Source organism: Varroa destructor, unplaced genomic scaffold (genome assembly GCF_002443255.2).
Source record: "Varroa destructor unplaced genomic scaffold, Vdes_3.0 BEIS01000005.1, whole genome shotgun sequence".
NCBI classification, from domain to species: domain Eukaryota; kingdom Metazoa; phylum Arthropoda; class Arachnida; order Mesostigmata; family Varroidae; genus Varroa; species Varroa destructor.
The window spans coordinates 3,256,210-3,281,183 of NW_019211458.1; the positions used below are offsets into that span (position 1 = coordinate 3,256,210).

At 40.0% G+C, this 24,974-nt stretch overlaps 1 long non-coding RNA gene across 1 annotated transcript in view; it reads right to left on the reverse strand.

Moving 5' to 3' along the window:
* Window positions 1–22,328, reverse strand: part of LOC147755184 (uncharacterized) — a 28,625-nt gene extending 6,297 nt beyond the window's left edge. The window contains exon 1 of the long non-coding RNA XR_015328575.1: window positions 21,758–22,328. This is a non-coding gene — a long non-coding RNA (uncharacterized LOC147755184). The remainder of the gene's footprint in view (window positions 1–21,757) is intronic.
* Window positions 22,329–24,974: the final 2,646 nt, after the last annotated feature.

A 24,974-nucleotide genomic window follows, 5' to 3' on the forward strand; every position in this document is an offset into this window, starting at 1 on the left:
ATATACACATATATTTGATTAACAGCACAATACTATTTATAGAACCATTTAATACGAGTCTTGTTGAATTCATAAAACTTATTTGACAGATTTTTACAAGAGATGGCATGATTTCTAGAGCGCCTATATGTATCGTCAGGCTCGTTAAAACCTAGTTTCCTGCAGAGTCCATGGTGATCTTACATACGGCAAAGCGAGTGACGCCAGTTCGTCTCCTTCCACCCATTGTCCCTCATCGCACCTAAAATAAGGGCATCTTCTTACTTTTGTCCCCAGGTTCTACGGTTCGGTGCTTACTTCCGTACTTCCGTTGCTGGGAACTCCAAACGTAGTAGGTCTTCGGGCAGCGACAATGAGTCGGCTAGGAGAATCTCAAGGCGATTTGGGTATTACTGTGCTTAATCCCAGTACTCTTTTAAAAAAGGAAACGCGATTTAATTATTTTAGAAAAAAGCGGTCCTCCACTGCAAGATCCTTTTAGATGACATATATCTCATACATTGCAATCGGAGCTACTTTGGTATAAACTAAACTCAGAGCGGTTGCAAAAGACGAACAATTTGACAGCTCATGCAACCAACATTGCATCTTTCAGTACGCAGTAAAACTTCCGCTAGTCTCAAAGAAGATAAACCCCAAATACGGAAACCGGTTAAAGCAAACAAAGGATGACCTGGCGAGGTACAAGATGTCAGCATCTGCAGCTTTGTCTCCTCCTCTAAACTTCATCGCTTCCGTCCTGGTCAGGTTCACGGTCATTTCCAAATCCGTAACTGGCGCGTAAGGCCCGGGTTAAAACCTGTTGTACTCCTAATCTATTCGACCTGTATATTTCATCCGTATACAAGATAACTTCAGCCCTGTTGTTTGAGTAGGAATCCCTTTGGTAAAGTAGGAAGCAAGAGTGGGCTTATGTTGCCCTTAGCAACGCCAGTTGCTTGTGTGTAGACCAAGAGTTTGCCCGTATCTCGTTGTCGATAGTTATTATGTTTTCCTTGAATCGCAACGAGAAGATCGGAGATATTCATAAAGACACCCATCTTGACCAACGGGAGCGTAAACTTGTTCCTGAACGCGAAGTTGAAAGTTGCTTCGAAATCGAGGAACATCGCGTATAGTGGATTGCGCAGCATCGCCAGTGCTTTCTCGGTGTCAGCCATTAGATTCCGCGCGGTATTTCTGTGGTACGTTCTGTCCAGAACGTATATTGGTTCCTTATGAACTCGTATACATTTTTCAATTAGCTATTCGGTTGTTTAGTTACCAAACCGAAGAGTAGCTTGTAACGAGCGTTCTTCTTTTTTATTCCCCTGCCATGATGATGGCGCCGCTGAGTCGGCCGTTTCTGTAAGGATCACTGTACTCTCTACTAGGCTGGAAGTGTATCAGTTTGTAAACAATATTAACAAGTGTTGTCCAGCATGATGCTCGAGCAACGGCGTATTTGAAATCCTTGTTGCAGCTCAGATCTAGAACGGTAAATTTTTTGTTGCGTGGGATCCCGTGATAGCTTAGTGGGTAAAGTATCTGCCTTCTAATATTAGAGACAAGTTGTGGTCTACTCGGGCATAAACACGTTTTGTTTTGTGCTGCAGCCACCAATCTGATGAAATGATGATATGGAACATAAAACGAAAAAAAAACAAAAAAAAATATAGAGACCCGAAAGCCTAGCATTAGTTCCTGGACCCTAAAATGTTGTTGAAGAATTCGCCTCGTATTAGGATATCCTCTTTCATACTGCAATGAAGAAAGGCAATACGCGTGGTCTTGTATTTCTTCGAAAACATCTTCGAGAGGTAGTCTCTAAAGGCCGGAAAGCTATTGGGGAAGCAGCTGAGCTGCCGTCGTGTATTAGCCATGTGTATGGCTAACGCTCTGCATCGGCAATCAAACAAAGTTGTAGTCGTTAAAGGCATTATTACTTTTATGATGCATACGTTTTTCAATAAACCACCTAGCAAAAGGGTAGCTGAAGTGTAGAACTCAAACTGTACCTCGACCATAAGCCTGAAGGCCATTTGGGCCCTTCGAGCGAAACCACAAACTAGTTGAACTACAACTTATGGTTCCGGGGGGACGGAAAGACTGTACTGTAGACTAACAATTTTCATGTAAATATTGCGCATAAGCTCCGGCATTGACCACGTTAGGTGCAGGGAAAACTTGGTAAGTGCGTTTCAAGAGCTTGTCTACATTTAGGTATCGCGACAGAGCGTCGTGTTTGACAGTCTGCCAATATGTAACTTGGACAATGAGGTCTACCGGCATCAGTATGTCAGCAGAAGTGTTTACGCCGTCTGACAGAAAATGGTTTTTGCTCTAAAAGTTTCAAAATGGCGATTAACGGGTGTTGGAGAAGTTGGGTAGCCTTTCTTGCCAATCACCGTCTATGTACGACAAAGCTCCGGCGTGCAGCCTTTGTTCCTTCTTTGCTACATATACGACATAGCAAAAATGATAAGAGACTCCGTTATAATTTATAACGACATACGATTTTGTATGGGTTCATTCAGCAGGATATAGAATTTCTAGAGAACTGACGCCGCACAAACAAAATCGTAATATATGTCAAGCCAAGTCCAATTACAGACTTACTGTTGATAAATGGACGTGTATTTGGGCGGTCTGCCAGCACGAGTTTACGTGTATTGTGGGTAGTGGGAGTATTAAAGAGCTAATACATTGCAGTGATAACAAATTCAATGTGACATATAAGGAACACACTACGTGCAGTAGTTTGTACTAAAATATGGATAAACATGCCGTATGTTTCTCAATGTCGTGTGGTCATCCCCTTAAAAGTTTATCTTGTTAATCAACTTCTTTTGAAATTTCTACAAGAGTATTTTTGTTGAACTCAAAGTATCGGGGAAAAGGGGTCTACCCAACGAATAATTTATTCAAACTTTTTTGAGAAGGCTTGCCATACACACACCTATATATATATATATATATATATATATATATATATATATATATATATATATATATATATATATATTTCAAATGTAAAATAGCTTTGCAAGTACGCGATTAGAAACATTATTTTGTAAGCATAGAGGCTCATTATTCGTTAATTGGCGTTTATTGTATTTTGTACTGCCAAATTATGCAATGTTTATATGTTTCATCTGTTTACAATTGCTTCTTAAGCATGCATTTGAGAATGTTTGTAGCACAGTTACGAACAGCTTTAGAAATCTATTATTTCTGTGCATTGTACGAACTCCAGATGCTTTTTACTACGGTAAGTTCTTCCGGTGCCAAAAAACGGCCTAAACGAATTGTCTTACACAGCTCTTGCGCTCCTAGATTTGTCACATGTAGAGCACAAATATCCAACTGCTTCGTCTTCCGCCTGTCACGGTAAAAGCCAATACGAAAGCCAGCAAAGACGAATAGGAAAGTATCGAAGATCGTTTTTGAATGCCTCTTCTTAGAGCGACACTATTACTCAACATAGAGTACAAATTTGTAAACGAGAGAAAACTATTAGGCTGAAAAATTGCCACGCTTTGAAAAAATCTTTCTTATGTTGCTTTGCTTCCTGTTTATTTCTGATATACGGTGCGAAAACGCTCTACTCGCTCTATCAGCGTACTCTAACGGTGTTGTGTTGTAGGTGTGATTTTAACTTGAAATAGCCTTTTAAATATGAATATCCCAAATGTAAAAAATACACTCTGCATTCCTTCTGCGCTAACCAAGTCATTGAGGCCAGCGCGGGACATTTGTCTTGTGTACGGTAACCGCGCTATCGCAGAAAGGACTGCTTAATAGTGATTTATTAAGCTTAAAGACGGTATACGGTATTTAGGTAATGCTGCCCTCTTGAGCTAACCGTCTGAGTTTGATGATCTGACATGACATGACAACCACCTAAAGACTAAAGACACTTCGAAGACAAACAGCTCGAGAATCGGCCAAGAGTATTGGTTGCAGTCGTAAGACCGTCGTCAACCACCGCAGATCCTTGGATTTATATAGAAATTTGCACCTCAGGTACGTAATGAACATTTTAAATTCAACGAAAAATTACGATGTAACGTTGTATTTCAACGTCTCGTTCAGCATTGAATGTCACACAGGCACAATGATCAATTTTTGCACAAAATTGTCATTGGGAAATGAAATCAGGGATCGGGATGAACGGCTCCAGGAGAGAAGCCATAGCCCAAAGTCCAACCAGATTTCATCCAAGAGAGGTTATGCTTTGCGTTTGGTGGAACTGCTGAGAATTGCTTTTTACGAGCCAGATAGATGAGTGGCACATTTAACCCAGATGCATCAGGTCAATCAGGCTATTTAAAAGGAAGGACCATACACACGAGGTCAGGTCATTTTCTTCCTCGTCAACGCTAGGCCACACGCGGCAAGCATCGTCAAAACTGCCCTCTTGAACATCGAATAGGAGGTGTTGTTGCACCCCTCAGATTTTCGAGGCCTTTCGCCGATGGATTCTCATCTTTCTTGCCCTTACCTTCGGCACGGATCAATAACTCAATCAAAAATGTGGTTAGAAAACTTTTTCGAGACGAAACCTACCACCTTGTAGTAAAATAAAGGGAAACCGTGAATAATGGTGGTGGTACATAGTTTTTTGTTGTCGCAGGAATAAAACACATGTTGAGTTTTGCTCAGTAGAGAAATTTTTCCAACGTAATATCTCCAACAGTACAAAACATGAAACTAGTTGCAGAATAAGACATGCAATAAGAAGAAATAGTAAAACTTTATTATTTACGGAGTAGTTCCGTCTCCTTTCGCAATGAGTACAACTCGAAAGTTCGACCACTACAATTTGGTGATATGATCTGAGTTGGACGAAATGATATAGGAAAGCAAAGGTCAAAGCTTCGAATAACACTAAAGCAGATTTGTTTATTTTGCAGCTGTGTGCTTCAGCTTGTCAATATTTGGATGACCTTGTGTATTACTACTATACTAGATGAGTTACATGGTTTTATTCCTTCTCCTAAGCGGACTATCCACTTGAACTGAATACCATCTTTATTTACAGAATGGGTAGTATGCGGCACATGAAAAAGCCCTAAGCACACATTAATTAAGGAAAAAAAATGCACAAGTGCCGCGCTTATGTGTGCCAACTCTCTACACATAGCTGTTCCCTACAAAAATTCAATTTCTTAAAATAACTCACATTAACGATTTATGGAATCTGCTTTGTGAAGCTGAAACAAACAAAGGATGATCTAGTCTAATTCAGTGTTAATTCAAGCCCGCACTTAACTGACCCCCTTAAATTGGCCCTGGTGAAGGTTCCAATCAAGACTAATCGGAAACAACTTACAAGCCACGATGAACTTTTACGATGAGTTACCTCATAAAACGATTCGGCCAAGTCTAGCCGACAGTCTGTCTTATTTCGTTTCTCGTTTAATTAATAGCCAGCGATTCATTTGGCATAAAAGTCTCATTATTTAGCTGGCGTTTACCGCTATACCGATAAGATCCTTATTTTCTAGCAGTAGTCACTTCCGCCTTTAGCAGCCACTGGCAGTATTTTAATACGAACTAATGGCAACCTATGTTCGAAGGCCGTCCATACGAGCTTTCGTTGAGGATGGCCGCGGCGCTTCATGTGGCGGGGGTGATTCGACTACTATTTGAGATGCGTTCTGCTGATTGTGGGCCTAGCATTAACATTGTTTCTAAGCAAGATGTCCACCTTGGCCAGCCTTGCTCCTTCAAGCGACGCATCGTGGTGATGTCCTAGCAGCAGAAAAATGCTGCGTCATGTGAAAACGCTGCAATTTAAACCCCTTCGACATTGAGAGTAGTGTCTTTAAACGATCTCTAAAGCTGCAATGAAAAACACCTAAAAATGCATCTATCCGTTCTACAAAAGAGGTGATAAATATCTGAGAAAGATAGGATAATATGAATGAAAGATTCATTATTGTAGGACATAGTATTCATAGCCAAACGGATATTTTATTAATTTGCGCATAAATTATTCTGTGCATATTTTCATGAAGCTTCTTTATGTAAATTGGAAAAATCAACCGCCGACAAAAACAAGCCTATGACGAAATCCTTCCTCTTCTGGCGGGCGTCCTTTGTTCGTGAATTTTTTCCGCTGTGAAGCACGTCAAGAGAGAAAGCTTCTGTTTTTGTAGCGCATTTAATATTCTTATCTCGAACATCCATATAAGACAAACATCGCACTGAACGGTTGTGTACGCAGAGGGAAGTTTGGCTGTTTTTATAAGAGAGGCCTATCCGTTGGCTATGGTCAGAATGGAGCAAGGCTCATTTTAAAGATGCCGCAAACGTTGTAAGGAAAACGTAATCCAGCTAAAAATATGACTGGCACATTGACTACATAAGGCAACGTTGTTTTGCGTGCGTTTGATGCAGCTCACTACGAGTCTATGCAAAACATCGCAAAAAATGCAATTGTTTACCGGTGGTTTAGGTTCCAACGGGAAGTTCAACATGTTAAACAACAAATGTTTTCCGCTCAAAGATATTCATCTTTGTTCTCTCCGCCCATAATTATGGATTAATATAAAAGTCTAAAATACCCATGATAGACGGAGCTTTCATGGTAGCGATATCTTTTCTTATGAATACATTTAAATATACTTTTACTTGGCACCTCATCAATAATCTCGTCCATCGAGGGTATCTTGTCTTTATTTTCAGGTCTTTTGACAAATATCGATTCGGTTTTGTATGGAAGCTCGAAAGCTTCAGCATGATTACATGATATAGTAGTGAAATATACGTTGCAGAACCTCACCGCATGGTAATACCCACTTTACAGACGCGCTGGAATTTTCGAAGCTATTCGTTCCCTAGGACACAAACAAATTGCGATTTTCGAATTTCAAATTTGAGAGCGATGTTTTAAGATAGGTATTCTGTTAAAGAAAATATTATGTTACGTTCAATTACTATTATTACCAGGCCTAAAGAGACTGTACAAAGCCACCTGAACTGTACGTCTCAACTCAGAATGCAGGAATCAGCCGCATCACACAACGGACGTGTTACATATCCGTTCGCGTTCAGCGTTTTAGTGTTCTCATATTGTCCAGACTGAACAAACAACGATTGCCTTATTTCTACTTGAAATCCACTCTGAAGTGAAACAGTTTGTTTGGCCAGCAACCCGCACTCGTTGCAGAAGGTGCCCGGTGCCTGCCTGCCTGCATCGTATTAGATCGGTGATCCCGTTACTGACCCTTGGTATTCCACTCTGGTCTTTTCTGTTCTACCCTTGCTTGATGTTTTCATCAACTTCTCCATAGAAAAAAGCTCCTTAGTGTAATAGGTTGAAAACGGTTGAAACAAAAAACTAAGCGAGCTAAGCGGTAAAAGCTTAGCTTGCTTATCTTTCCGAACTTTACATAACAGGCACACAATTAAGTATAAAGATTTTCTTAGTTCCTGTTTTTCGACACAGAGCCAAGTGTGGTACGTTTTTCAAGCGACAATTAAGGACTTCTCAAAGCTATCGGTGTGCCTTGTTACTCTTAAATTTGACCTTTGGCAAGGCTTATTATTTGGAGCGATTTTTAAGTTGACGTTTAGGAATTTTGTCTTGTTATATGGTAAGACAACCGCAGAGAGACGACGGTGACGCAACAACGACGATAGCAGCATATATTTGATGGAAAAAATATACGGCATCTACTATGCAGCCGCGCGATCTAGGAAGACGCTCCCAAACTGGTACCGACGTACGTATTTGTTCGTCTTAGAGTGTGCGTTTACCATTTGGAATGAACCTAACTTGTAGAGATGAATTATACAGCATATAGCGAAAGGATCATATATATTCTGTATAACTTGCGCTATTGCAAAGCATACAAAAAAAACAAGGGTCATTTTCCTGGGACGCTTAATCGACAAAGGATGTGTAGATGAAGTGCCACATAAATACCGAATTCTACAATAGTCCCTTGTCCACCTAAGCATTATCCAAAAATGTAAACATAACGAGATCCTCCAATGGGGCAGGCACTGGAAATTATATATAGATACGAACATTATGGCCGATTTCTACTTGACGAGACCGACTTCTATCCAACAGCCACGGATGGCATTTTGAACTCCGCAGGCATTATAAAGCGATTTTTTGAAAGCTAATTTCGCAGGTGACACGAAAAACAATGTCTACACTACGACATTGACCCTCCAAGCCCTGTTCCGTTAAATTTAGGCATATGAGTGATCCAAGTGCGTACAGACCCGTGTGTTCGAAACTTTTAGAGTTAAAGCGATACGGTTGTAATAAAGTAGACCGAAGCCCATAACGATACGTTGAATAAATTGGCCTAACGATTTGAAAGCTTCCCTATAAGCAATAGCAGTATTGCCAATGGCTTTAGGTCTCAGCTGCCATCAATGTACATCCTCGGAAAGTGGGGAATCAACTGCTGCAACGGAAGCGTTCGCTTTCTTCGAACGCTTCCCGTTGCAGCAGTTGATTCGTTCTGATCAAAGGTTTTGTATATCAAATAGAATATAATAGCAGCATTGGGAGTATGGACCGGCGTGTACTCCGCACACAACGGTAACGCTTAAGTTGAGCATTTTTCGAAGGGTAAAAACTGCTATTGCGATGATCATTATTATTTATGCTTATTCCAAAACGAGAGCTTAGTGTACTCTTTCTAGAAGAGAATTCTTCATTCTATATCAGAGCATGGTGCAAGGTAACGTCCCGAACTCAACCTAATACGAGGCCATAGAAAAGCAAGTGCTACTGTTATCACTTACGAGCGCCGAATAGAGGATTGACTTCATCAAATCATCCATCAAGAAAATAGCCAACAAAGAAAACGGCAGTAAACAATGACTATCGTCCATAGCAGGAACGCTGACGTCGAAAAGTAGAATATCGTTATACCTATAATTGTTGGTAAGTAGAAATATTTTGGTAAATTAGTAGTCAGTAATGGTAAGAACATTCGCGACTAAACTGTCGGAGATAGCTAACGCCGTTTTTAATATGGCGCGCGCACGGTAGTAGGAACTATTCGTGTTCAACATACTTCGCACCCCAAAGCTCTAGTTGTGGCAATTTTTGACTGGGCAGTATTACGAAAATCAATGTGTCGTTCGTTACGTAGGGTTGGTGTACTTCGCAGTTCCAGTAGAATATAATGGATACTGTTCCAGCTAGGTGTTCGGCTAGTAGTCGCTCTGGCTATTCTATTTCGGCCAATATTGACAGCTATCAAAGAAATTGAACTTGGTTGAATTACGTTCCGTAGTTTTGAGCCTTTTTCGCTTGGTAATACTGCCGCTGCTGTTATGAGTCTCACCGCCGAAGGTGAAGACGCTCAAGAAGGAATTGGCTTCTACATAGACAAATGAAAAATACGCTATAGACGCGCTGCTTTTGATATCGACTCCCCTTCTCTGAGACGTTATATAGTTAGCGCAATCTGCGTTCATGATATTCACGAGATTTCCTTGCAACCAGGCTATATGTTGGCAAGCAAATTTTATTTCCACTAATCCCTAATTTATGGGCATCCCCAATGTGTGTTCTCTTACACTAATGTCAAGGACTTCACCTCTTATTAGACTGCTCAAAACGTAATGTATATTTTTTATCAGTTATTTTGTACTAGATGCAGGAGATCGTTCAGCTTGCAGTAGTTGGCCACCAATAAGCGAATATAACAAAAGGAAAACAGTAAATAAAAGTATGATTTCTGAACAAGTTATAATGTTTTTTTTATAGCTATAGTTTTTTTTTTTTTTTTTATATAAATCAAATAGAGGTAGCGGGTAGATGACGATGGACATGTTGATCAGCTTAGTAGAAACGTGGTACCAAACAGAATACAAGGTAATGATATATGGCTAGATTTTGGGGTATTTTTGTTGTATCTCCAAATCGTTTTGTTAAATCATATGGGCCATTATATAATTGTTTGAGGGCACGGCATTGCACCGTCTGCTATACAATGTTGTAACAGCTTTTCGTTTCTCATTATCGCGTAACGATGTTAAAATCGTATGTCAAAATTTCATGTGTTTTTCGTGACAGGTTCGTACGTCCGAATGAACACACTATGGCCAATAGAAGTAAAAATTATCTACAAATCGAGCCCAACAGTTAGAACATATTAGAGTAAAATCCTTCCAACGATTATAAGGAACTAGGTAACGGTGCTAGAGTATCGTTTAAAAAACAACCCAAATTGTGCCTCATCGTATGATTGTGAAGGCAGGCGACAACAATGGGCTTTCAAAGACAACATATTATCATCGTTTCCCGGCTATTGGCCTATAGTTTTGAACTATTTCTTTTACCCGTCATTTTATTGGTCAACTAAAATTTAATTATTTTTTAAATTCGTAGAGTAGTTAATCAGCTCCAAGTTCAGCTACGTTCGACCGTGGCGATTCATGCTATACGCACGAAGGCGTCCAACACGTAAATTTCAGATCGGAAATAACGTGCTTCCGGTCATACTTCAAATATAAATGCATACAGTTCAGTCGTAATGAAATTAAAAACAAAATTGGTAAAATGTGTTTGGTGGAAGTAGGTAAGTAGGGAAATGATCATTATGGAGATACTGACTAGAGTCTTACGCTTATAGAACTAGGTGACTTTCTCCAACAGGAAATGCGGTGTCGATGTATAAAAGATGCAGTCTAAAAGTCTAAAATCAATGTTAGTGTTACCTGTGTTTGTAAATAAACAAAGGCTAGCAGCTTATCGTTCGATAAAATCAGCAGCGTGTGTGTTTTACGATAAGGGAAAGCTACAGTTTGCAGCATTCTCTGTTTTTCGCAAAAGCTTACTATCAAGGCAATACCTCACACGTGTCGCACAAAATTCACGAAAATAACATTGAGGTGATATATTAACACACTGAACAGATTTGCTTACTGGCGGACAAACACGTTAGGCGACGCACCGATACGACACCGTTGCTGTGATTCAATCATTTCAACATCAGATCATGCTTAACAACTCGGCCTATCGATAAGCACTGTGCGATACATTTTGAGGCAGGAGCTGCATGGTTCGTTAAAGAAAACTGAAATCACTGGCATTGGAAGATAATCCACCACTTGAAATTCTCTATTCGTGATGTACTTGATGCTGAGATACGATTAAAAAATTTTAAAAACGGATCGAGTTGTGTGAGTGATTCTTGTAAGGGTATTCGGCAGAGCTCGTTTTCCATGCATAGTGCAAGTAAAACTCCGTCGGCTCGGCTAAATACGAGAATGAAGCCATGCAGAAACTCGCGTTTGTGTTTTTCTGGGGTATTAAAATCGACTGGTCGCTTATTTGAACGTACCAACCGTCCGGGCATGCATAAATGGTTAATTGACAACGTTTCACTGAAACAAACATTCTCGGCTCACCATGACCATGTTCGTTCCAGCTTTGACACGCTGTAGCCTTATTTGTGTTTCCAGTTTGCAAGTTACCGCAATGAAAGTTCACGCCGGAAGCGTTTCAGTATTCAGTGCAGTTTTTCGGATTCTTGCGTGTCCATCCGTCTTTCCAGAGTAACAAAACATGGTCATAACTTTAGTTTGGCTTGCGCTCCGAAACAGAAGCGTGTTTGCTTTGATTCGAAACAGGCGCCCGTTGACATGAATGTACCCAGAAAGTTCTGTTCCATTGTTAAGCGATAATATAGTTCAGCAAATGTCTTCTTCTCTGCGCTCCCCTGAACCTAACCTAACCTAATTTCATGGCGCAAAATCATCAAAAGGTTCACATTTGTAGCGCGTCCTTTGTTTCGCGCCACGTTATTGCGCCGAATTGGGCTGCTGTTCAGGTCGGCATACTTATCCGTGAGACGACAACGGATACAGATTCCCCATATATATATATATATATATATATATAACTTTTACGTACAGCTAAAGGTGTAGAGTAGGGTTCGTTACGCTATAGGGAGGTTGTTTAAAAAGCCGTTGCACTGATGCAGTCTCTTGCTCTCCCTCCTTAATACCTTCTGGTAAGGCTCGAACTCAAAACAAGAGCCAATGAAATCTTTTTTTTTTCAAGGAATCGTTTTGTTCGGATAAGCACGTACAGACCCTTATCGTCTTTTCGTACGCGTACATAGTACTTTGCCGCGCGACGCAGTGTTTCATTTGGAAACTATCCGGATAGAAAAGCCTTCAACTCATATAGGGCTTCCGTACAACCCGTATTCGATTTTAACCATCATTGGACGATGAAGCCCATAGGCAAAGTCATGCTGGTGCATGCAGAGCCAGTCGCTGACACCCGCCGCTGCCTCTCACCCATTTCTAATCCGGGCCTATGACAATAAAGAACTGGTAGCTTTGAAGGCTACATGGCCTATATTTCTTTATCAAGCCTTCCGGCATACATCCTGATCTAACAGTTTGGTCATGTATTTTTTCTGTCTTCGGAAAAACTCGTCTCTCAATAACTCAGCTTCAGTAGTTCGCTTTCCTCTCGCTGCCGCCAGCTGTGGTAGTCTTCTACAGCGACACCGACAGAAATACCTCGGAATATATACATATATATATATATCGAGGGCAGAAATATTAGATATACACATAAATAATTTCGGTTTTTCGCCTAACTAAATGCAACATTCCACTCAAATGCTAGGGACAAATTAATTTATTATGTATTCGGCATCACCCTTTACGAAATTCCCTAAGTCCCAGTAAACAAAAATCATCGTACTATTGGGATAAAGATGTGGCTTAGCTCCAGGTTTGGCCATATCTCCAGAGGCTACTTACTCTTTTTCATCGTATATAGACGTGAAGACACCATTTCTCGTCATCAATGACAATTCTGCGTGGAAGCCTGTGATTGTGGCTACGTGTTACTCGGTACGACGTAAGATGTTTAGGGGCAGGCAGAAAACGTGCTTCTTTATAACTAGGTTTACAGAGCACCCAAGCTTCTAGTTTGTAAGTACATCCCACATGTCTAAATGTCTATCGATAACCATATGACTATATTGCATCTGCCTTCAAAACTGCCTTCAGTTAGTTCTCATTGATTTAGGATGGCCGACCGAGGTGAAGCGCATCCTCCAGTTCAAAAAATATCGCTCTTAATCTTTGCAAACTAGTTTTGAACAGTTCTCTCAGTTATAGAGTCCTAGCTGTACCTGGCATAAGCATTTCGTGTTTGTTTAACTCCGGCAAAAAGCGAAGTAGAGTAGGTATCGAAAATGCACTTTTTTTTTTTAGTCTGCAGTTATCATTTTTGGAACCTGAACTCGGTATGAAATTTCGTTCATTGGGCTTACAGAGGAGATAGATTACTTTTGAATGGCATATAGAAATAAACAAACAGTAAGTAACCAAACAAAGTAAGGCAAAAAAGGAAAGGTTTTATATGAAAAAAAAAAAAAAAAAACCATAAGTACTTGTGTTCCGTAACGGGTTTCTACATACTGAGTTACATGAGAAAAAGTACTGGCAGTTTTTTTTTTTTTTAGCAAGATGGCATCAAACTCACATATTTCTAAATTTTAGTGCATTCGCCATATAGTTCCAGTTACCTTCAGACGATAGAGAACTTCCTTAATGGTGTTGAATTAGTCTCAATAAAAAGACGCAAAAATCACAACGTGATATATAGAAGGTTCTATAAAAAGTATTGATCGTTTTAAGCAAAAATAAAAGCAAACAATTTTTAAAACTACATATTATTACTCGAAGTATGCGCCATTGTTATCAATCGCTTTCTGCTATTTTCTGGCCATGCTATTATCTCATCATTGTTGAACTTGTGCGACTTCTGGGCGGAAAATTGTGACAGAGTATTTTTGCATCCATCCGTCAGGTGAAACTAATCTAACTGCTAGGAGTTCTGCAGAGATCAGAGCAGATAAAAATGTGATGGTATAAGATTTGGGCTAGAAGACGGATACATTGAAATGTTCTATTTATACTATATTTCAATGCTGTCGGATAGCAAAAAATGTATGTAATCTTCTGAGAAGGGCGCCTCTTCTGTCTGCTAGGTCGACTTTTTTTCAATGGCTTTTTAATTTTTTTGTTATTTGTTGAGAGTAGAGGCTAATCAATTGTTGTGCCAATTCTTATAGCGACTCTTTCTTTCAGTTTTGCCAAACAGGTTGCATTACCTTTTCCGGCGTCAGTCTGGGCTTTGCGACAGACTGTGGAGTATAGTTTTTTACTTTTACATTGTTGTCATTTGTGATAGACCCTTTATCACCCGTGATCAACCGCCTTAGAAATGGCTTAATTTTATTGCGTTTCTGTAGAGCAATTTATTCTTTTGCGTCGATTCGTACGACACCAAAGTATGGAGCTTTTTTGTAGCCAACTTCCTTAAAATGGCTTAAAACAAAAAAAATGTGGTCGATGTTTAGCTTTTTGACAGCATCAGGCTTACTCACGCGCCGATCTTCTTCAGCTTCTGTCGTGATTCCATCAACTTTTCTCGTAATTGAGGGATTACTACACGTAACATATTTGACATGGAGGTTTTTAGAAGAAAGCGACAATTTTTTTTTTCCTAATCACACATTTTAGCCATAAACAGCAAAATTTTTTTGCAGGTTTGAACAGCATTGGTGTCTTCGTCGTATCGATCAAATTCTGTAGCCAAAGTATAGCAAATTTCTGGAGAAATTTCACTCGTCTTCGAGGCGCTCGTTTTGAATCCGGATAAAGGCACTTCAATGATTTCGTACAGTCACTGCTGCCGAAAAAGTTCAGCTTTGAAGAGACCATGATATTGACTCGACGCGACCTACATTACTAGAGATACGCAATTTGTAAGCCATCTAGCTAAAATATTATATCGACAAACCGATATATACGTACAGGTAATTGAAGTAGATCATCTTGATCCAATGGAGCTAAAATATTCAGTCTACTGCAATATCCTGGTATTCTCTAAACTGGTTATTTTTTTCGCTTCACCTTCTTAGACGTAACCGCGGCCATAGTAGAATAAACAAAATCATGTGAAATCTGTCTGTGGATTATACCCAGTTGATTACGGGACACTTAGTTAACCAAAGACATCTACGCTTGTAAGCTTCTGACGGGAACGTAGCCATGAACTGCTGTGAAAGCTAACAATAGACAAGCGAAAATATAAGGCGCGTAGTTGGATCGACCCGCTATTGGTTACCGAAATCCAAAAAATGGCTTTGTTCACCCGTAACTATGCAACATAATCTACTCTAGATAAATCTACATTACCACTTCCCACAGAGAGCGTGTTGCTTCGAAAGGATCTCGACTCTAACCAAAAATAGCATAATACTTCATCAAGTATCAGATAATCTCACATAGGAACATGCTAAATCACATCCCATACGAGAAGTGCGACTTAGCACCATATTAGTATTAACCGTCCTATAGTAATAAAGTTGTGCAATATAGTGAATTTTACGGAAATTTTACTCAATTTTTTTTTCAATTTTAGCCATTCCAACAGCTTGTATAACGCTACAGTTAATTTTCATAGTAAGAGCCATGCTACATACACGAAAGGCTAACTATGAGCCTTAACACCTTCATATGGATTGGATGCGTTTGAAAATAGTTTGCCGATGCCTCTGTTCCGTCTCAGTTGGTTCTCTTAACTATTTTTACCGCAGCGCAGACAAATAAACTGTACAAGCAACTATTGGATATCTTTTGCTGATCGGAAATCGCAGCTTTGAAAAGCGTGAGTGGGTACTAAAGCAGCTGTTCAAAACCAAGTGCCAGCTGTGCCGTTTTGTTTGCCTCAGCGAAGCCTTATTCCTTGAGAGAATTGTATGATCCGGCAAAGTCCAGTTTAAGTTTTCCAAAGCCGTAAATCGCCGCATTTATCGACGCCATTCTACGGAAATATCGATTCGGTAATTGATGAAGAACTAAATCATCCAAGGGTTACGATAATCCTGATCATCCAAAAGCATACTTGCACCTATTTTCTTCTGCACAGCCATTACCCATTGAGTGCAGTGCCAACCTTAAAGGATATTGTCCTGCGCAAATGAAATCCGGCGTCGGCAATGATATTTTTTTCTCTAAAGCAGCGACTTTCTAAGTCCTAACTGTATGTACCTTGCTCATTACGGAATTAGTCTAAACGTCGCTACCGACGAAGCTCAGTAGAGTGACCCTCCCAATCGTTAGACTTCACGTTTAATTTTATTTTCTGGGTTGTTGTAAAGGATAGAGTTTTGACGCTACGGCTGGAATACGTTGACTAGAGTTGACAATTTTCTATAAAGGGATCGACAGAAACAAGAGGCCATGCACCAACTAATGCCCCGTTTTTGTAGAAGAGGGCAATACTTTATGCACATCTACTGGCTGAAATAGTCGCCCAACGTATGCCTGATGTAGGCTAAAAGACCATACCAATGGTAAAGGTGACTTCTTCGAGTATTTACCTAAGTTTTTTTTACCTAAGCTTCTATTTACTTAAGCTAAGTATTTACCTAAGCTAAGCAGTTAACGCTATGAGGCCATATTTATAAAGCGACTAACAAGTCACGTAACAGTAATAACAATAATAATAGTATCCATTATTCGCATCTGTTTGTTGTACATGTTTAAATATTCGGGAAGGTATGTATCAGTTTTTGTTTTTAAGTTAAGGGCATGTTAATGTTACTAAAAGAGTTCCCATAAAGTTTTCTTCTTTTCGAGCTGATTTATAGTGAGTTGGTAGAAATTGATTATTGGACCGGTTACACTTAAGATTTCGCTGAGGAATTCAGTATCTTTTCGAAGGGTTGTTTATTTCCTTGATAGGCACGTTTAGCCTTTTGCTCAACAACCGTTGAAATCTCTTTGTAACGCTTATATGGCAGAATCGGTTGTCTTTCCGAGCTCTATCCAAGGATAAGATTGGGTCTTTGCCATAACGGTTGAGAACATGTAGGGTACGTAGATGTGGAAGCTATAACAGAATTAATGCAACAAAGTCAGCTTATGTGACGTCGGGGATTAAAGCGGCACGTAAAGCTCGGGGTTAACTCGACATGCTTGAACTCAAATTGATGATTTCGAAAAAAAGGTCAGTACCTTCCGTGGGTATCAGGACATCTATGACGTAGAAACTGGAAAAAAAAGACTAATTGCAACACAGTAACAAAACCAATAACATGACGATCAATAGAGAAATAGAATTTCTCTGGCAGAATAAACGAATAGGGGCAGCAAAACAACCCAGTATTAGAACTGAAAACTATTAATGAATTATCGTAACCGGATAATTAAACAGCGAAACTAAGCTTTCAGGATAATTGTAGCTAGATAACTATAAAGGTGTACGTCTGCGACGAGCCTATAGTATATGTTAGCTTTCGTATAACACTAACCAAATATCTTTAAATTAGAACAGACTGATGCAATAAGTATAGCAAGGCTATTGTCGGAGTTTTCCTTAGAGAGAACGCGGTCGATGGAAGAGGGCAACTACCACGGCATCCATATTGGTCTGCTTTCGACCTATAGTTGACGTTCCCCTTACTATGAATTTAGTTAGTTAAATCAACAATAAACGGGTGCGTGCCAAATCTAGCGAGTCAATCATCGTCTTTAATATTAAAACAGGTTGACAAAGCAGCCTGAGTAGCCTGCTCGATTTAATGCAAATAAATATGCCGACTAACTGTAGGGTTTATAGAAAGCAGTTGCCAGAACATCAGGCCTTTGCTGCAAGGCATAACCTTTTTTGAAAGAACATCTAATTCGACCCTGAGCTTTTGCTCTAAAGCTACTGACCTAGAGATATAACCTTTGATCGTTTTTCGCAATGTTTTTTAAAAATCGGTTATTATGACCGCATGATGATACCGAGTGAGATGTTAAGATGCAATGGAAAGCCGTACTTCCTTGTTGGATTTAGGAAGTACATGAGTTCCAGGTTTCTGTGTGAGTCTAAGGGACTTGAGGCGGTTAACGACTGTAGCTGCGGTTCATCTTTTTCCTTTTTTACCAATTCCCTATTTTTTTTCGGTCGTTTTTCCTTAAAATTAACCTTAGTTGATCGTCGTCAAGCTCAAATGGTCGGCCAGAGTAGGAGGTATCCTCTAGATCCCGGATGCCACTGAAATTTAGCGAATCATTTTTGAGCAATGTTTTTGGCAGTAGCACCATTATCGCATACAGGGCAAATGTCACAGCTTATTTCAACAATGTTTTAGCCTCGATAACAGATATCGTACTGAAAGAGTCAAGATGCATTTATTTTTCTATCTGTAAGACATATCTTTAAAGGGTTCTTTCGATATGAAACCGCACTCAAAACATAATTGTTTTACAACAATACAGCAGGAATAGCGCTTTCAAATGGCACATCAAAAGTAACAATAAAAAATAGAAGAGTAGGAAAGAATTAGAGCGCAAAAACTACCTTTTCAATTATCTATCTATAAATATATACAAATATAGATCAGATCAGATCAGAAAAGACAAAATAGGGCGTGTTTTAAAAACTAAGGGAGGTTATGATGTGACACTTCCAGCACTTCCTGCGATTTACTTTTATACCGCGCCCGTAAATGCTTTCCCAAAAAATGACGTTCATCTTCAAGGGAAACGATGAAAATAAATATATTCGCGAGTTTGCTGTGCAGCTAAGCCTCCAATGGCCTCCTTGGTCGTATGCTCTCGGTGCAGTGCGCGTCTGGTTTTCTTGTCTGTTAAGCTTACATCTGTCAACAGTAGCCCTTCGCGGCCGAGCCCCTTGCCTTCTGTTGCTTCATCGTTAGGGACCACATAGGGTACAGCCTGATGCCACTATCAATATTAACGATTGCTTTGAGGACTGCCTACTTCTTGCGACAATCTGAAAATAGCCTGTCTCCTGTCCCAACGGACTGTGTATTGCAGCAATCAATTAATAGCTTCTGCGTTTTCGGTCTCCGCTTCGATCAGTTGACAAATCTCCAAATCTTGTGGTTCGATCGCTTCCCCAGGTTTAATCGTCGTAACTTGTGAAGGATTATGTCACTGGTCAGAAACTGATAATATATAAGGTAGCTGCTAGGGCTTTTAAACCTCTGTCAGGTTCAAACTAGCCATTGTTTTCTACCACCTTCCCATTGCCAAACCCATTTTTGGCTAATGGTTTTGGCAATAATTTTTTAAGAGGCTTCGGCGAATGACAAGAACGGCAAGCAGGCAGCAAATTTGGTAGCAAAAATTTTAATATCGACCTCATCTACCGACTATTTCGAAAACTGCTTACTTCGGCCCAAAAGTAAACATAAATATATAAGGCGCGCCTGCTAAAGCAGAATCTTGTGGTCCAATCCAAGGTGTCTCCGCGTCTAAAAAGAAGTATTTAGGTTCTGAAACAGCCACACCGTGAACAGCGACGCACTAACATATAGCCTTGGTGGCGTTATTGTTTGTTTTCTGTCAATTAGATCGCTGACCTTTTGCAACAGCACTCTATGTAAAGAGTGGGCCAGAACCACGCAATCGTGTTGGCGGATGAGTAACCGATCCGATCTTGGCTGCCGACAAAAGCGACCGCTATTAACTAAATACGCAAAGGTGTATGTTTAGATTCAAGCTTTGAATAGCCGTTACATGTTATGCAGTGAAATAGCACGCTGTTATACCTACGATATACCTAAAATAGCGCACAGCGATCGAACGGGCACGACCCGTTATTCGATTTAACGAACAAACAGACGTAACCAAATGCTCTGAGCAGGGTTTAACCTTCCTCCAGATGTAGCCATAGGCACTTTGTTAAAATCTGCTCACCCTCTTTCAAAGAGCAGCAATCACTGAAGTGATTTTCAAGCAGCTAAGGCAGCTAAAACCGGACGTTCTCAATTATTGCGCATCCGAGCTCCGTCGCACGTCGGCTTTTCACAGATAGCTCAACCGTTATTCCTTGCGTCCTCTTCCGAGCGGAGATTCTCAATATTCGTTCCTCAGAAACTTACCAACGCTACAGAAAACCGGGTTAAAATTTCATTTTTATTAGGAATGTTGGTACCGATTTTGGAACACGCGACTAAGCAAAAATCCCAATATCTGATATACCGAGCGTATGAACAAAGGAGCGCCCAGAAGCACAGACATTTACATTTGTTTCAAGGGAACTACAGGTGAAGATTACAACGGCGGGACAGCAGTCCTAAGCGATTGTACTTGCCGAAACTGACATCAGGTGCATTAAGGCCGACATTGCTGCACTCAACTCATCCTTAAGACATATCGTGATATCGAGGCAGCGGACACAGTGATGGTCGCCACTTGCGGTGCTCAATATGGTGGATATTCACCGTTTTCAGTCAAATCTTTCGGCGACGGATCACATTCGACACATCATAGCCACGTGCGTACACATGCCCCGACAAACGTAACTCCCACATAAGGCATTGCACGCTCATGCGCTCCCTGTCAAAATAGCGACAGAGGTTTTCTCTTTTCTTAGTGCGCCCCGGGAATCAATGTCGGGCTCTTGCAGCATCTAGCGTTGATCTACTCGAAGTAATTCGGCGTACGAGTGAACCCTATCCGCTATGATAAAGTTCGCAAAAGTAGTCGATTTCGCGCTTCTTCGTATGCTTACCAAACGCATGGCTTCAGATCAGGCTTCATCGCGAGCAATGCCCATTTAGCACACGCAAACCGTTTGAACTGACAGTTCGATTGCTCTATATCGACAAAAGAACCGCTCAGGCTTTCTCTGAAGGAAAACAATCATATGGTTGTACTCTGGAACCTTCCTACATAGTCGTTTCCCATGCACGCGAGTTGAACCATAGCAACGAGGCTCTCGCAGGTCGGCCGACCACCAACGGTTTTCACCCAGACGTTCAAATTCTTCGACCAGCTCTTTCGGCCGAGCCAAAATATATACATCTATAAACGGGGTACGCTGAAAGTCAATCGGTATAACAATGATCGCAATAAAGAGCAGATTCAACTGGATCACAGAAGTTTTATGATATCATTTTTATAGTTCTCATAATACAACACCACAAGCATATTACGGTGCTGTATAATGAACGCGCAATTTTTCAAATGTTCAACGATCTTATCGAACGTATTGAATGTGTTATATGTGTTTGCATATATTTGTAGCCGAATATTTCCGCTCCTCCCAGATTAGATTCTAACAAGTCTATAGACCAAGCATACTCGAAAGTTTATGTGAAATTCGTCCTCTCCATATAACTTGTTCTGTTTTAATTGTGTCTGAACCGAAATAGTTGTTATTGCACAGCCTGCACTAAAAATTAGCATTCTACTTCAGCGCCACTGGAATGGGAGACAAAGGCAATATTGTGTGTGTGAGTATTCTATAGCCCAAGTCAAGAACTTTAATTTGCGCTATACACACAATTCAGTATCAGTCTCACCAATCAGCTCACAAATAGCGTATTACAAACATGCATTGGTTTCAGCCGCTTTTTTTTTTTAATAAAACCGGCCCTTCTCATAGCCCTGCAGGAAGGAATTAGGAGGCACTAGGGCGGCCACTCGATGTCACTGCCACATATAGTTTTAAGCAAATTGATTCTTTCTTGGGTGGCATGGCAAGGAGGCCTTAAAGGTCGCATTTAGTATCCTTATTTTAGCGATTAAAAAGGTCTGCAGTATGTCACCATCGAGTTTTCCATTAACTGGTGCTGACCCTTTTTCGTAACTTTCACTGCTTCATGCAGTGATTTTTTGTGAGTCACCTTGCTATCTGACACTCACTTCTGGGTCCCAGATGCGACAATTTTGAATATATTGATATGACACAAATGTCGCCTGGTAAAGCAAAGCTTAGCTTAGGTTATATTACCTGATTAATGGTATCATTCAGTGGAGTGACCTAATGCATAGACCAGGTTTACCATGAGCCAAGCAACTGCTCATAGACTTTTCACACGGAAATTACGGTTATTGAAGCACTTCGCAACAACCAACTAAATACAAGAAAATCACTTAACATCATTTGTTTTCTGCAACGGGTATTCTCTTTCGCAGTGTTTGTTTGGTTTGCGGTCGCTCCTCGCTTATCTTTTTTCAATCACACGAATCTCACATGTAGCCATTGTTTTCGACTCACCATGTTTACATATTTCCCTATAGCCAATAGGGGCGCACTATTCAATTTATCAATTTCTTCCTTCACTACGCTGTCCGGCACATCTATTGTTATCTGCTATATGGGTAAGCCCAAGCCAAAAAAAGTAAAAAAAAAAAGCAAGACGGTGTTTCCACAGGAAACTGAGAGAGAGGAGACGATGAGGCAGTGCCGAGAGCAAGTTCGTGGAGGTCCCTCAAATACTTAGTTACGTGTGATGGATCGCTCTGCAACACCCGTGTCCTATTCCTGGCCAAGCTGGTTCTCGCGCAATTCCTCTTCGGTGATGGTCGTCGTCGTCGTCGTCGCCATTTACTTTATAGAGCGGCAGCGGCGACTGATGGCGATGGTTCTGCTGCTGTAGCTTCCCTTCCCATTTCTTTCCACTAACTCACTCCGCGAACAAAGCTATAACGTTTTTGGTCTCTATTGTGAGATGGTCCTGCTACTGGTTGGACTAGACAAGCTAGTTGTAGCGGCTCTATGAAACCTATAGGGCTTTTCCCTTTATCCCCGTTTCTTTCTCAGGTTTAACTTCTGAGCAATGGTTTCTTAGTGGCAAATAGTATCCCCTTTACTGATATCGTCCGTTTTTTTTATTGCCACCGCTTTTGTCCGTTTTCCTTACGGAAAACGCACCTCCCAGACTAGCGTGCATCAATGGACGCCTGCAAGAAGGCCAGTCACCAAGCTGGACTAGTGCTGCTATCATTCAGGGGTCACGATGTCATGGTTTAGCTTTAACTGTGGAAAAAATACTTCACTTAATTTCGTATAATACATTCACACTATTCAAAACATATTAATATTAAGTTATATGGCTTATTAACTCAGAAAAGAAAATCAGAATGCCGTGAAATTATTTACGGGTCGAAATTATTTTTTGTCCTAACGCAACATGTACCAGATCGAAGTATTCCTCCTAAGATATGGCTACACAATGGATCCAGGTGACGTTTAATGCTTCAGATTATTAACCTTAAAGTTTTGTAAACAATTCTTGTCTGTAAGTGCTTTACTAGTTACCTTCGAAAAGCTTTGACTGAGGACTTCACGAGTGTCTAATGTTGCAGCTTAACATCGCTCTCATCGAGGTCACGATTTTGCTATAAAAGTTCTTCTAAAATTTACTTGGTCTGATCATTCTCCCTTTTTAAAAAATAATTACTTAAGAAAGGAAAGTAAACAAAATTACACAAAACCTTTCTTCTATTATATATATATATATATATATATAAACCAATCTTCTATTATTTTATATATAATAAAATACGGATCAATTGCAGTTCCTATTTTCATAGTTTTGTTATAAAAAATATTGAATAAAGAAAAGCGACAAGCGTACCATATATTCTCGTACGAACGTGATAATATAGTTAAGTGCACCTTTGCTTGGCACCGACGAATGGATACGCGCCCACTGCTGTCTGAGTTCTGTCGGATCGCAGCGATGTTGAACAAGGAGATCTTTCTTCAACATATATATATATATATATATATATATATATAAGATTCTATGGTCCGGTTTTTCGCTATTGGTACAGACAATGAAACATTTTGCACGTGTCGAGCATTATATGTTAAATATTATGAATTCTTGCTTATCTAGACAGATATAGTTTTTAGATAACTTTAAACTCGCGTTACTCTGTCGATATGTAAGAGGTACCATACGCAAAGCTAAAACATCCTGATGATGAGATGAGAGACATCTGATCGATAAAAATCGTCGAAAATGTCAAAACTAAATCAGTCTAAAATTCTCGAAGATGGGAACCAACTGATATATTCGAGATGAGTATTTTCATGAATCAATTTCTTAAGAAGGTTTCTTATCGTAAATAGATTAGAGACCCACAGATCGCTAGAACTCTACGAACCAATCGCTTTGTAGTTTTATTATAAGCAACAACCCATAGTATATGGTGGTCCTGCGCTAAATACAAGACTCCTCTATAAAAATTTCAATTTTTTCAGTTAATATGCATTTACAAACACAACTTTAAGTCTGTGAATAAGGTCACGCCGATGGACACGATAATAACTTCGAATGTATCGTTTTACACTTAAAATCTTCTAAACGTATTTTTGCAAGCTACCTTCTGTGATAGGTCTTCGAAGCCACCCCTCAACATTGCTTCAAAAACTGCCAGAAATCGTATTACTGTATACGGATTGAAACATTAGTTGATAACTCATCATCTGTCAAATCAGAGTAATATCTAATTTTACGGTGGGATACGGTCATTTACCCAGGACCGAAGGCCTACTTTTCAGATCTAAGCTAATTTGATTTGATAAAAACAAATGAAACGAGTTTCACCAACACGATGCGTTAATATGTATAGAAACAACCTGCGCCTTCGCTGGTAACGAAATGACACGTTCTCCAGCGTAAAAGGATAGATTTTTTTCGCATACCTCACGGCTAGTCTGAATCACGTGGATGCTGATGATCATATGTCTGTTATATCATACTCCAACATAACCAGCTGAAATCATAGTTTGCGCGGATCGAAGTGGCGTTGACCATTTGGTATGATAGAAAGTGTAGAAATACCAATTTAGTTCAATTACCCAACCAATTTGGTTCTTTGGGAGAAAAGCATATAGGCTAAATATTAAGTCATGCTTGTTTTCTTTCTAGTAGTTCTTGAAATTGCTGATTGAATTCTTCATTCTGAAGAATTAGTGCTAGGTTTTCGCGGCTTGTGGATGGACCTATTAGAAATAGATACCTAGTTCTCTTCGGTAGACAGGTGCAGGAACATGTAGTACCGATCGATGTGGTCGACTTCTGAAAAAACTCTATAACGCTTATTAGCCGCCCTGTAAGTTATTAGTCACTGGTTGATTTAAGCTGTTCGCAGCTGAGTCGAATACAACTTATTTATCGTGGCTCATCGGCAGTGACGCGAGTTCTGCAAGTTAT